The sequence below is a fragment of the Elephantulus edwardii genome, unplaced genomic scaffold, assembly GCF_000299155.1.
Source record: "Elephantulus edwardii isolate Elephantulus edwardi_28Jun2011 unplaced genomic scaffold, EleEdw1.0 scaffold00013, whole genome shotgun sequence".
Lineage (NCBI taxonomy): Eukaryota > Metazoa > Chordata > Mammalia > Macroscelidea > Macroscelididae > Elephantulus > Elephantulus edwardii.
Window position 1 is genome coordinate 20,810,052 of NW_006399763.1, and position 11,365 is coordinate 20,821,416.

General features: G+C 38.4%; 1 pseudogene; it reads right to left on the reverse strand.

The window, feature by feature from the left end:
* Nucleotides 1-8,670: 8,670 nt before the first annotated feature.
* On the reverse strand, nucleotides 8,671-9,087 carry LOC102849544 (annotated as a pseudogene).
* Between the last annotated feature and the right edge of the window lie 2,278 nt (nucleotides 9,088-11,365).

Sequence of the window (11,365 nt, forward strand, 5' to 3'; positions counted from 1 at the left end):
AACAACTTCCTCATAGATGCATTCACAGATAGGCCTCCCTCTGACCTTTAATCTTGTGGCTCTTTGGTAGCGTTTTAAAGCTCTTTTAATTCTACTAATTATGAGTGTATATTATCACTACCTCCACTACTCTGCCACATGCTAAGATGTTAGACGATGGCTTTGTAGGGTTATGCTTCTAGTTCAGCTTTGTCTCACACCAATGTCTGTTTCTCCATCACAACTGCTGCTGCTGCCAGTTCTCATCTCATTTCATTGTGAGCAGGAATATATATATGGTCTAAAGAATGTGCTGCACCCTCTGCTTCTTTCTTGATGGTAATGAGATTCCTATTTTCTTCCTCTGGACCTGCTGAGTATAAGACTGGTGGGATGACAAGACTGGCCAGGATGTACATAAATGGTCTTACCTACTTATAGTCAAGTTAAAACTGACTTATAATTTACCCTTCTGGAGGTTTCTGTGGGTATAAACCAAATAGGAGGAGACTTGTTGAATTCAAATTACCAGAGAAGTGTAAACTTTAAGTTAGCAGGTTAACTCTCTATGGATCGTCTCACAACACCATCAGTGGTCTACATGCCTTATTTTCATGAATGTCTGAAGGACTGCCAAAAATAACAAACACATCTATGTTAAAGGAAGTGTAACTAGTGTGCTCCTTAGAGTCAAGGACCATGATTCTGTGTCTCATATACTTTGGGATGTGTTATTATAAGTCGTTGGAAAAAGAATATGCTGGCAAAAGTTGAGGGTCAGAGAAAGAGAGGAAGGCCCTCACTCAACAAGATGTATTGACAAGGTAACTCTACCAATAGACTTGAGTATGTTTGAGATCTAGGGATAGTGCAGGATAGAGCAAGTTTCAAATAGAGTCTCCATAGGATCAATGACAATGAATAGCAACAACCCCAAGGTGCTATTTACCTTAGTTACATTGTTAGCAAACTATCCAATCCTATTGGTGGGCCACAAATACCTCACATCAGTATAGTTCTATCCAGTCAGGTGGTAAAAGTCAAAGCCAATCTTTAGAAAAGCCATACTGATTAATCCAATATAGCACAGACAACCAGATAAAACCCCAATTCAGGGTTAGAAAAGCCAGGGAATTAACATTGTATAGGATCATGCTTTGTCAAAGAAGGTAAAAAGTTCTCTCTTCTGTCTCTCAGTAGGCAATGCTCTGCAGTGTTCTACATGGACTCCAGAAGATTCCGGGAAGATCAAGCCCCCTTGTAGTGATTGGCCTAGTAAATACATTCCAGTATCAATTTTTTCACTTTTACCAGACTCTTTTCCTATTCTTCCCAAAATAAACCAACACAAACAAGCCTTGTCTCAGAGATACTGCTAAAAAAACAAACAGAAACAAGTATTTATTAAAAATACTTACCAAGGGCTGTAGTTTTTATATTTAAAAATTATTTATTTATTACATCATTCACTTTTATGGAATTGTTCACATACATTATTTCATTCATGCACATTTTGTTTTATGCAATCAATTCTGCACACTATGATTTATATAATTAATTATGTTTGATCTTTTACTTTTATCTCTCTTACCTATTTCTTCACCTCCCAATTTCTGAGTAATGTGTGTGTCTTGATGATTTCTTCTTCCTTTTTCCACATCCTTTCTACCCTTTCACTTTTAAATAGTTATATTGAAAGAAAGACAATATGCTTATTGAAATTAGCAAATAGGAACATGATATATATATATCTCATGATATATATATCTGTTTAAAAGATACTACTTTTATGGGGTGGATGAACAGGTTAAGGCAGTCACAATTAACATTAATATGTTACATAAAAGAGATTTTATACCTAAAAATAATAAATGATACAGAAACAAAACAAAAGTCAGCATTGTCTTATTTGATGTGTACTGATTTATAGCTGTGGAGTTTCTTTACTGTTGTTATGTGCCATTGACTTGACTATGACCCGTAGTGATCTTATGAACAACAGATCTGAAAATTACCCTAACCTGTACCATCCTTGATCCCGTTCTTACAGTCACTGTGTCAATCCATCTTATTGAGGTCTTTCTTTCTTTGAAAAATTCACTTTTCCCAGTGTCTTTTTCTCATGGGCTAGTTCCTTTGACAATACAGGCTAAGAATTAGAGACAAAATTTCATCCTTGCCTCCAATGAGCATACTGGTTGTCATTCCTCCAAGACAGACTTGTTACTTCTTTGGCAGTCCATGAGATATTCAGTAGTCTTTGTCAACACTACAATTCAGAGCCATTGATTCTTCTTTGGTCATTCTTACTCATTGTCCAACTTTAAGATGCATAGGAAGTAATTTCAAATAGCACCACTTGGATCAGGTTAAAATATACCGGTGACTTCACAGGAGAGAGGTAATCTCTTCCAGTGCTATTTACAACTTCCAAAACCTTACTGACGGTCTGCTGTGAGTCAGTTCAGACTCTATAACAATGGGTCTTCTGTATTGGCATATTGTTAATGAAGACAGAATACCTCTAAAACATAGAAGAAAATAGGTTACAAAAGTGTACATGTATAGCTGTAAAGACACCACACTCAAAATGACTCTATACTTGGTTTAATGTTCTACTGTCTTAAAAATCCATAAATAAAGAGACACCCCATTTTCATTTTTCACTGTATTCTACAGCTATATGTAGCTATTTCTGATGTGAGATAAACTGAAGGAAATTAAGATTAGAAAGCTTTTTACAAGCCTAGAAAAGATTGTTGGAAGCAGAAGTGGCATCCATTTCTTAAACAACATGCCTCTGGAAACTCTATGAACTTTAAGAAACTGCAATAGTTATAGAAAGGCTTCAGGTATTTTGTTCATAGGGTCGTTATGAGTTGTGCTCGACTTGATGGCAAGCAACAACAACAACAACAACAACAACAGAAGAGATTGAGATTGTTAACAATTTCAGTTTGCTCGAGTACGCAATCAACATTCTTAGAATTAGCGGCTAGAAAATAAAAAGACTAATTGGATTAAGAAAGTCTGCAAGTAGGGACCTCTTCAGCATGCTGAAGTACATAGATATCAGTCTAAAGACTTAAGTGCACCTGATCCAGGACATGGTCTATACAGTATCATCTCACCCCAGTAAGAATAGCAAAATTTAACAACAAGTGCTGACGAGGTTGTGGAGAAACTGGAACCCATATTCACTGTTGGTGGGAGTGTAAAATGGTGCAATCACTATGGAAGGCTGTATGGTGCTTTCTCAAAAAGTTGTAAATAGAAATATCATTTGACCCAGCAATTCCACTACTGAGAATATAAAGAAACCATAACTGTCACCCAAGCATATATATACACACCCATGTTTATTGTGGCTTTGTTCACTATTACAAAGAGTTAGAAACAACCCAAGTGCCCATTAACAAATGAATGGTTAGAGGAGCTGTGCTATATTCACACAATGGAATATTATACTGCATTGAAAAACAAGGAACTCATGCAATATTTTACAAAATGGGTGACTTTGGAGGACATTATGCTGAGCGAAATATCTCAGTCACTAAAGGACAAATACTGCAGAATGCCCCTGTTCTAAAGCAGGACTGACATCAGAGCTGGGGGGAACCTAAGAGGGGATAAGTAATGAATACTGCATTGAAACAGATGAGGAAGAGAACTGTTTAGGAAGAATATATGATTAGGTATTATTGTCATGACAAGAATCCAGAATGAAAGCTGCATAGTGGCATAGACTGGGAGGGGGGATTGCATAACAGTGAAAGAATTTTTTTTAATTTTCAAAGAGAAAAGTGAACTAGGGGGCTAGGTGGACGTGGTGGAAAGTGTGCAACAATGAGTGAATGGAAATATAAAAGAAAGAAATAAAAAAGAACACAAACAAACAAACCACAATTGCTTCCTATGCATCAGACAGCTGGACAACGATGAGGGATGACAGAAGAACTTATATCTTTAAATTGAGGTGCTGGAGAAGAATATTGAACATACCATGGACTGCCAAGAAAACAAAGTGGTCTGTTCTGGAGAGAGTGAAACCAAGGTGCTCTTTGGAGGCAAGGAGTTTGAAGCTCTGTCTTGCAAACTTTAGGCATGTTGCCAGGAGGGACCAGTCCTTGAAGAAGGATATTATACTTGGAAGAGTAAAGGGACAGTACAGAGAGGAGGACCCTGAAAAAGGTGAATTGAAACAGTGACTGGAGTAATAGGGACAGGTTTGTCAGAGACAGTGAGATTGGTTAACAATAGGATAGAGTCCAGAGCTATTGTACATAGGGTCACTATGAGTAGTCAACAGTGACTTAATGTACACAGCAACAACACAGTCCTTATAATTAAAGAACTTTGCACTAAACCCCAGAAGTTCTAACCTTGCCTTTGCTGTTTTTCACATTATGCACATGGGCTGGTGATTGAATTTACCTGAATTTAATTTATTTCAAGGAAAATTACTGGGCAGATTAGATTAGAAGCCCTTAGCCTTAGTTGAGATTACATTAAGATTAGAGTTTTGAGAACTATCAAAGCTTGGTTTCCTTAATCTCATTAACTGAGGGTCTAAGACTCTGTAAGCTGTAAGAATCTCACCAGTGGTTACAAGAATGTTGTTCAGTGTTGAGAACCCAGTGTGTGATGAGCTACAAGATTTTGAGTTCTGATTCTGTGCATAACAACAGGTATAATGTAGATTAAGCTTCTGACTACTGAAGCTTTCACATTTCCATTTTATAACACAGAATAAATTATCAAGAGAACCTTGAAAGTTATTTGTAGCACAACAATGTTTGGAGAAAAAAGTTTGAGTTTTCAAAGGAGCTTATTGTTGGAAAGAATTTTGTATGTTTATAGCCCATTTTCACATCTACTGTATCAAACTTATTTATCATATTTTAGGTCTACACAGGGAGGAGAAAAAAGAGAGTTTTACAAAGAGAATAGAGTTTAGAACAAGGGAGAACCCAAATGGCTTTAATGTGAAGATTTACTCAAGTATATTATAAAAACAAGCAAATGAACAAACAAAACAGATTGTTAGACCACCCTTTGTTTTAAGCTAAAACCCCAAATCAGACAAAACAAAATAGATATGTAAATCAAAACAAAACTGATATGTAAGTTAGACTAATAAATATTATTTGATATTAATATACTTCTGTATTCTTCCCCATTCTTATCTCTGATAAATTAGAAGGAAATAAGAATTTATTATCTGTTAGAAGTCAATGTCTTTAAAACCTAGATTTTACATTATTATGTACTTGGTTGTGTTTCCACAAATAACCTTTTTTGTGTGTTGCTGTTGTGGGGATGCAGGAGTTAGTTGCCTGTAATTTTCAAAACAAACAGTATTTTCTCCTTATGTTGTTGCTATTATGTACCATTGAGTTGCCCACAACTCATACTAACCCTATACATAGTAGCTCTGAACCCTGCCCTATCCTGAGCAAGTCTCACTGACTCTGACAGAACTAATCCCATTGCACTAGTTACTGTCAGTCTATTTCATCTGTGGTCTTCCTCTCTTGTGCTGTCCTTTCATCTTTTCAGACATGATGTCTTCATCTAATAACTGGTCCCTCCTAGCCAGGTGCCCAAAGTACCTGAGACCAAGCTTCAAAATCCTTGTCTCCAAAGAGAAACTTTGTTTCACTCTCTCCAATACAGACCAATTGGTACTCCTGACGGCCCATGGTGTATGTTCAATACTCTTCTCCAGCACCATTACTCAATGACATCAATTCTTCTTCTGTCATCCTTAGTCATTGTCCAGCTCTCTGATGCATAGCAAGTAATTGCGAAGACCATGGCCTGAATCAGGTGCACCTTGGTGTCTAGACTGACATAATTACTCTCCAGCACTCTGAAGAGGTCCTTGACAGTAGACTTCCCCAGTGAAATTTTCCTTTTTATTTCCTGACTGCTGATGCCAAGAGTGTTGATTGTGGAGCAAAGCAAGCTGAAATTGTTAACACTCTCACTTTTCTTCATGTATATGTTTTTCTCAGGGGCCATCAAATCTAATATGCCTCACACCAATACTACATGATTGAAGGAGAATTGATTGATGCCTTTGAGCTGTGGTTCAGGAGAAGAGTATCAAATATATAATGGACTACTAAGAGAACAAACAGGTTCAACCTAGAGAGCGTGAAACCAGGCTGCTCCTTGGAGGCAAGGATTCTGAAGCTTCATCTGACATACTTTGGTCATGTTGCAAGAAGGGACCAGTCCTTGGAGAGGGACATCATGCTTGGGAGCGTGGAGGGACAGTGCAAGAGAGGAAGACCCTTGATGAGATAGATCGATTCAGTCACTTGGGTGGGGGTGTGGTGTGTCAGAGACAGTGAAGTTGGCACAGGATAGAGCAGGGTTTAGGACTATTGTGCATAATGTCATGATGAGTTGCAAACAACTCGATGGCACATAACAACAACAAACAACTTCTTTTTTTTTATGTTTACCTCTTGCTATGAATAGACACCTAAGGATTGCCTTTGTTGTATACTGGAGGTTTTTATTTATTGTATTTTCAAGGAACTTTTAAATTTCACTTTTTCTTTCTTCTATAACCTCAAATTACTTAAACAAGTTATTAATTAGTTCAAGGAACTTTTAAATTTCCCTTTTTCTTTCTTCTATAACCTCAAATTGCTCAAGTAGGTTATTAATTAGTTTCCATGACAGTTATTAATTTTTGTCATTAATTTTTTAGTTTTATAACATTGTGGTCTGAGAAGATACTTTGTATTAATTTGATGTTTTTGAAATTTGTTGAGGCTTGCTTTGTGTCCTAATCTGAGAAGAAAGTAAATTGGTTTTTTTTAAAAAAAAATTTTATTTTATTAGTTTGTGTGTGTGTACCATTAAATTGGATCCGACTGGTACAGGAGGAGATTACCCCTCCATCTCCAGCAGAGCATCTGGTGGATTCAAACAACATTTCTCTGGGATTGCAGTGTGTCTTCTTGCCACTAGGCCACCAGAGTTCTCTGTAAATTGGGTTTTAATTGGGTGACATACCCTGAAAACATTTGTGAAGTTAAGTTAGCTATTCTATAATTTAGTTCTTCATCTTTTTTAGTTTCTTTTGAGTTGACCTGCCCTTTAGTGCAAGTAGTGTATTAAAGTCTCCTACTACTGTTGTGATGTTGTCTATTTCATTTTTAAAATCTGTTATGTAGTTTTTTGTGTATTCTTCAGGTTTATTATTGGGTGCATAGATGTTAACTAAGATTATGCCTTCTTGATCTATTGTGCCTTTAAATATTATATCGTGCCCTTCCTCCTCTCTCTCTCTCTCTTAACACAAATTAATTGCTTTTATTTTGGTATGCATCCACATTTTAGCATTTAGTGGTTCTGAATACAAAGATGGAAAAAATGCAGCAATTTGCCAGCAGGTCAAACCGGCCAGTTTAAGGATCTACCACGCACACCGAGTTCTTTCTGAATTCCTGCTGAACATTGTGAGCTGCAGCACCTAGCCTAAGTGTGCTCCGGATTATGGGTTCTTGTTCTGCTACAATTGTCAGATTCCAAGCCAGACCCAAAGGATGGCAAGGATGACTGAATTAGATCCCTATCTGTTTAAAACGTCTTTCATTTTTTAAAACAAAAGCAATTACAGGAAAAGAAAACATTCAGAGGGACCATGTGTGCTAACAAGTGTCTTCATGTGGCCTTTCTCCAAGCTTAACTACCAAGGGCTCTGAGAGCTGGCAGGTTTGAGTAATCCTGTTGACCATTCTTGCCACTGTATCAAAACCTGAGCTAAAATAATGCATCAGCTGATGACAGCAGAGGGTGTCAGGGATGAGGACCCAGTGTTCATGTCCCAGACTGGTGGAGAGGAAATCAGTATGGATAGAAAACTAAGCAAGAGAGCTCAAAGGATGTTTCCAATCTTCCTTGATGGCTTCTGGCCAAAACAAGAAGTGTCATGGGAAGTGTGGGGTGTGACCGTGCAGGAAGCATCTCTGGTGGGAGGAAAGCAGCAGTAGCAGCACTTCTAGATCTGGTGGGGGAAGAGAAGATGTGGGGAAATTCCTGAATTCCTCACGAAAGGCCAATTTTAGAGGGGAGCAGAGGGAACTACAATCTATGCTTTGGCCAGAGGTGGGAGTTGAAGGAGAGTGGGGAAGGATGGCTTGGGGTGGGGACACCATTTAAGCCTTATGCACCCCACACACCCAGCAGTAGTCCCATAGGCTGTGACCTGAAATCTTCACATTTATTCTAAGAAGCCTCCGGAGCTGGAGGGCTGTTGCAGGGAGAGGGGACTGGAGGCAGGGAAGGGGAAAGGGGAGAAGGCAGAGACCCCAGGCCACGTATCAGCAGCAAAGTCATTGTGTGATGTGTCTCCTCACAGTTGAGTTAGATGTGCCCCAACACTTACAATGGGAACTCAATTTAAGCACTCTTTCTTGATCCCAGGAGTTCAACTACATGGACAGTGGTTACACTTGATAGGATGATTTGTTAGCACACAACTCAGGTATTTCAAGTGGACAAAAGTATCATTTACAGAATATTAAGAGAAATTGCCCTTGAACGAGAGCTTTCTTTCCAGTACTTCTGAGGCCTTCAAGACATACCTAGAAAACTGACTGACTACTGTGGAAAATGAGGACTGCTTACACTGAACGGGGGAGCAGGAAGGTCTGTGGGTTTCCTTTCTTATTAATTGCTGTAACACTGTCCTTCCGGTGGTTGAGGGAGTTTCATATTTTCTTTAGACATCATTAAGCTCCAAAGCTCCTGCAGGACTACTTTGATGTTATAGTAATTCTGACTCTGCTAGCATTGAGATGGCTCATGGGTCCACCACTCCATTAGAACTATTAACTCCATTCATACTAGTTTTTGATACAAATTACAAAGGGGGTGCTGCTGGGTATTTAGGTACACATTCTATTCTATATCTGATTTTCATAAATTATTCTTGGAGACCCAATTATCATACCTGTCCATCTTGTAAGTGTCTTTGTCACCTTCTAGACCCCAGCTAACTGTGCCATCTCCTACTCCTTTCTGACCTTCTTCCAAAACTTCAAAATTGAGAGGGACTTTTACTCTGGAGCCCTTGGTGGCTGCCATCTTGCATTGCTGTATCTCCTTTCTCATCTCTTGTGATGGCTTTAATACTAAAGCCTGTTTAATCAGAGATTAGTTGCAAATGCTCTTATGGGTGCCATTTGCTTGGCATATTTTTTTCTTCACTTTGATTTTTAGGCTATCTTTCTTCTCATTCTTAAGAAGTATCTCTTTAGACTATATATTGATGGATCTTTTTTTATGCATTATGCTACTTCACCCCTAGCCCCACTTAATCAGTGTGTTTTATCATTTACACTGATTATTAACAGGCCAGATTTTATCATTGCTGTGTTATTGCATTGCTTTTTCTTTTCTTCCTGGTTACTTTGCCCAATCTATTCTCCTTTGCTGTTTCTGTATGAATGTCTTGCAGAGTTGGTCTTGTTTTTAAAAAAATCCCTTAATTTCTTGCTTTTCAGCAAATGACCCAATTTCTCCTTTATATTTAATGGACAACTTTGCTGGGTACAAGATTCTTGTCTGGCAATTGTTTTCTTTCAGTCTTCTATATATACCATCTCATTGTCTTCTTGCTTGCATGGTTTCTGCTGAAAAGTCAGAGTTTAAGTCAGAGTTTTCCTTTGTATGTGACGGTTTTTCTCTTGTTGCTTTTAATATTCTCTCCTTGTCTTTGATTTTGGAGTACTTGACTATGATGTTTTTCCTTTGTGGTATTTTCTTTAGTACTGCTTCCATAATTTTCTTATTGGTCCCACTCACTCCTGGAATTTCAATCATAAGTATGTTGTTCCATTTGATGTCATCCCATATAATTTCAATGTTTTCTTCATTTTCCTTTTGTCTTCCTTTTACTGCATCTTCTAGTATGTTCTCATTGAGATTCTAATTCACTAATTGTCAGTTCCATCTCTTCTATTCTGCTATTGCTGTTGTTAGATGTCATTGAGACAGCTCTATTTCATAGCTACAGAAGAAACAACAGAATAGAAGGAAATACAGCTCAGCCTTGTGTCATTTTCAGAATTACTGCTGTGCTTGAATCTACTGTTGCAGTCATTGTGTCAATCAACCTCCTTGAGAGAGTTCCTCTGTTTTCTTCTGTCCTGCCAGCATGTTGAAAATTTCTGCAATACCAGTTTTAATATTCTGTATTGTATTATCATACATTTCTGTTGTATCTAGTACTGTACTGGTTATACCCTCTCTGGCTTGTAATTATTTTTAAAATTTCTTCTTGCTCTTTACTTATGGTTTCAACTCTTCCATTATTTGTAACTTTTCAGGACAAGTTCATGTAACTCCATATTGATGTATTTCTTCTACTTACTTGTCTCTAGGGAGCTTTGGTGACCTAGTTGCACAAAGCTGCGCTGTAGTCCTAAAGGCATATGGTTTGAGGCCACCAGCTGCTTTTCAGGAGAAGGATGAACATTCTCCTCTCATGCTATTAACTGCCTCTGAAAATCTGCCAGAGGTTCAGCTATGGGTTGGTTCTGACTCTACAGCACACAACAATAACAACAACCTGTCTCTGGGGTATTCATTGCATTTGCAACCTAGCTCTTTGTTGGGAAGAAAGCTTATTTTGAGTTTTTCCCCCCATGATATTTGAATCTTTTTGCTGCTTCCTTGGCATTTTGTGACATTCTTCTTGGTGTGTGTGAGGTAGTTTCTGTTGTGTGTGCATAGGTTGTTGTCAGCTCCTTATCTTTATGATGCTACTAATTATGACAAGCTACATAATTTAAGTGCTATCCTCAGTTCAGTTTCCCAGTGGCAATATTCCCTGCTGGTCATCTGTAAGTGGCTTTGTTCCCCATTTCCTATGGCAAACTTGTCACCTTATTGTCCTTAAAAGGGTAATGAGCTGGGATCTCTCCCTTTGCCCAGCTGTGTTGAGCCCACTTCATTGTCCTATCTTATAGTCTGATGGGGAAAGGCAGCTTCTCCAGGACTAGGCAAAGTGTCAGCAGGACTGCTAGGTACACTTTTCTCTCCAAGTTTCTGTAGGTACTAATGGCCATACATGTGTCCTCTTATGGGGCTGATTGGGAGAGGCTTTTTCTACCTAAGCAAAGTCCTTGTGGAGCTGGCAAAATCCTACAAAAGCTGCTGGGGTCATTGTCTTTCCCAACTTGCAGCAGATGCTAGTGGCCATCCAGAATATTCTTTAGAAATGTTGTTGTTATGTGCTGTCGAGTCGTTTGCAACTCATAGTGACCCTATGTACAATAGCCCTAAACCGTGCTCTATCCTGTGCCAATCTCATTGCCTCTGACACACCCATCCCGATTACCCCAGTCACTGAATCAATCCA